This window comes from Frankliniella occidentalis, unplaced genomic scaffold (assembly GCF_000697945.3).
Source record: "Frankliniella occidentalis isolate FOCC.00 unplaced genomic scaffold, Focc_3.1 Scaffold8, whole genome shotgun sequence".
Classification (NCBI taxonomy): Eukaryota; Metazoa; Arthropoda; class Insecta; order Thysanoptera; family Thripidae; genus Frankliniella; species Frankliniella occidentalis.
Genome location: NW_026267138.1, coordinates 2,546,409 through 2,550,283, shown reverse-complemented (window position 1 = coordinate 2,550,283; position 3,875 = coordinate 2,546,409).

Below are 3,875 nucleotides of genomic sequence, written 5' to 3'. Positions count from 1 at the left end.
GCGTCCCCCGCGCCGCCCCCACACCCACACAACGCGGCCGGGTCGGCTCGGACGCGGCTGAGCGGCGGGGGTGGAAAGCCCACGGCAGCCATGCCTGAGCACTGCGTGCTCGCGCTGGTGCAAGCACGCCATTGCAGGGCCCTGGGATCGCACAGGCAGGCGGGCGGACAGCCGGCGGGGCAGGGGAGGGGGCTGACCGCCAAACAGATCAGACACATTTAGAATGCAAAAATTATCTTTTGCCTTGTCGCGGATACAGTAAACAGAATTGGGGCATCGCTGTTCAGCCATGGTTTAAGGTCTGGCTGACAGGGGGCGATGGCGATGCACGGTGGGTTGCCTACATACAGGGGCTTTGTAGCACAAATTTGCCCACCTTTCAGAATCATGAAAATATGCCTTCTTTAAAAACACATGTTGCTTCATTCAATAAGATTTTTGTTTCTTGATTCAAATTAACTTCATTGCCCTCGTACATTTTTTCTTGGTGGAGGGAAAATTATTCTTGGCTCGAAGCTAACATTTTCTCGTCCGTTTCTTTAAGAGTAATTTTCTTGCCTACGTAAAACTTTTTTTGTGGGTGTAATGGGTCTCTGAGTAGAGTGAACTGAACCCGAGCCCCTTCCCTGAAATGTTGGTTCAGATGTTGCTAGTAACTGGAAGTGCTCCCGGGTGGAAGGAAGTGCAAACAAAGTATAGTTGAAACTATACTGCTCAAACTACAGTTGCAAGACTATGCCGGTTTGTGCAGCTGCTTCTCTATACAGAGTCCCCGAAAAACGCCATGTTCATTTTAACCCTTTGTCAATGTTTACCTAAGGACAAAAAGTTTTTGTTCCTTCGCGCCAAATCCTTTATTTAGGCCGTTACTATACGGATGTGCCGAAGGGCATCGATTTAGGGTTCAGGGTTCAGCCTACTTCTCTGACGTACGCCGGCCACGCGTGAGAGAAAGCGGCAGTGCGGCACCCCGAACCTAGAGAAGGCGCGGTATAAAGTCCGAATGGCAGAGCGGGCGATGCTCCACGAGTTGATTGCGTACTGAGGTTTGAAGCTCATATTTTCCACCTTTCAGACGGATCACGTGATGTGACTCGGGAGGGGGCGACCCACCCTCCCTCCCCTCTCCGTGGACCGCCCACCTGGCCTGGAGAGACTCACCCGCCACGCCTCTACCTAAGCACCAACCAACCTTCATCAGAGGCACGCATAATGGTATTCCGCTACAACACAATCGGAACCTAAAGAAGAAACGCATGACTGCTCGACCCAAGTTTCTGCGCGACTTTTGTCGCACAATTGCTTGACACCCTGAGTTTTGCCACCCTTTCCCTGCAAAGGGTCCAGGCCCAGCCTCGGTACGGTGACCTGTGCCTTGACACCCCTTGCCGGGGCCCGTCTGCAGGGTAGGGTGGCAAAAACACGAGATGTCGAGCGTAAACTGTTGAAACAGATCTTGCCCTAGTTCAAAATTCTCCATGAGAGTGGCTACCAGTCAAACTTTTGCTGTTTCAGGAAGGTGACTCACACTCAGTACGGCTTCTTGTGTTAAAGGAGCAATCGTGCTGAGTAATCAGTCGCGTGTGAGTCGTGTGAGGGCAGGAGGTCGAGCACCGCTGGAGGGAGCGCCCGGGGACCACAGGGGACTCCTCCCAAACACAAACCGGCCTGATCTGGAGAGTCGGCCCCGCCCCGCCAAGCCACGCCAAACCACACGAAGGCACGCCACGGCCTAAGACAAGACGAGTCGTGACGTCAGAAAACGGGGTTTTGGTAGAGATGACATGACAAAGGGCTGGACCGGGCAGGACACTGCTGTACCTCTGGTTGAGTTATGTTTAGGAAACGCTCAAGCGTAGTCAAGAAGCAACACAAAACTTCTATAACTGGCCGCAGAGGAGCCTCTCTCACAAGGTCGCCATGAGGATGCAGATTTTCACGAAACACAAGCATGATTTTCACGCCAGGGGGTGATTTTCACGCTCCGTCAGCTTCACAGTAGTCAGTACAAGATCGGTGTTTTCGTCACGTCTGGCGTGATAATCGCCCTCGCGTTTTGAAAACGAAACGCTGAATCTGGGGTGGACGACTTTTAGTTCAGGTTACTCTGTATGACTTTCTAGTTTAATAGTTTCGAGCGGTGCTATTGCACGTAACGCGAAATTACCCATTAAACCATTCCGTTACAGATACCATGAAGTGGAGTGCTGGGTACAAGAAAACTGAAATAAGAATGGTATAACAGGGCGACTTACGTTCACGGGTTCCCTACATTCTTCTTCTTCTTCTTCTTCTTCTTCTTCTTCTTCTTCTTCTTCTTCTTCTTCTTCTTCTTCTTCTTCTTCTTCCGCTTCTTCTTTTTCTCAGCTGAACAGGAACGGGTTATTCACAAAAAGAGTGTGAGGTAACTTTTTAGGACCCTGTCATTGAATGAAACCTCTTTTTTTTATATTTTAGATTTCTTTTATACTACCCACAACTAAAATAGACACAGTATAATGCCCGGGTACTAACTTGGGCTGTGTCAATTTAAGTTTTCCTGTCCGACAGCACGACAGCAGGACAGCACGACAGCACCTCCCCCGGACTGCCAAATTACAAGGGTATTTGACACTGGATCGAGAACGGACAACGAGAAGTAGTGAAGAAGTGACAGAACAAAGGCGAAAACACCAGTGCAGATGGTTCAGATTTAGGTCTGTACGAATTAGACTCGGCGTATAGGCTACACTATAATAAACAAAAGACAATAACAAAGGCTAAAATATCCCTACGTCCTAAGGTAAGACAAGTCGCCCGGGTTGCCCGGTCAAATACTTCCTTATGTGCTGTTTGCTTGCTTTTCGGATGTCTCATTCTTCCCCACGCACGTGTCTCATTTTTTCCCAAAATGCGTGTAAAGGAAGTGACGCGTATTATATCGTTTTCTACAAGCAATAGAGATTGCGTCATAAACTTTACGACGTGATTTCGTTCATGGGACTAAGTTTCATCGTCTAAAAGCAGTTTTATCGAAGACAAAAGTACATCAAGTTTCTCATTCTTCCCCGCCCTGAACCTAGTGGAAAGGGCCACTGGACTCATGTCACTGTCGCTACATCGTCGTAACGCGCTCACGTGAAAGGGGCGATCTACTCTGAAGGGGTGGTGCACCGCAGTTTCACTCGGGATGCTGCTCTTTCGTCGTGATGTCACACGATTGCAGGGGGTGGGCGGGGAGTGACTCGCGTATTTCTGTGTCGCTTTCGCTTGTTCGTGCAAGCGTGTTTTTCTTGCATTTCCTTTTTGTGATGTCTTTTGATGAAAAAGTGCCCCAAAGGGCGGTTTTTTGGCTGGTGTTTGGCGCGCTCCAGAGGCGCTTCTGATGAGTTTTGAAAATGCGCCAAATTGGCGCTCTGTGGGTGCTGCCTTTCTACCGGGGTACATATGCTTGGCGCCTTCTGCCGTAAGGTCGCAACGCAGTTAACTGTTTGTCTGCAAAGCTCAAAAAGACCTAGTAAGATAGCCTCCTCGCAGACCCGCTTTTGCCCCGCACGTGTAGGGCACGCGCACTGTGTGTGAGAGTGTGTCTGTGTTTCGTTAGAGCTCCGATAACACGGGGGTGAAGGTGAAAGAGCGCCCTGTGCCCTATGTAGGAATGTATCAAAAGCCCCTGAAAGAAGTCAGTGACACACTTCTGATAAAGTGTCTCCCCCATCCCCCTGGTGGCCGCAGGGCGCCCCCGCGCGGGTGGCCCAGGTGGCCCTAGGTGGCGCGGGCGCTGCGCTGTGCTCCGGCCGGGTGGCCCGGGGCCCGGGAGCGGGCCGGCGGCGGCCTGCTGGTGGGGGAGTAGGCCCCGGGCCGGCCCATGGCTGCCGTGGCGGCCCGCACCGCCT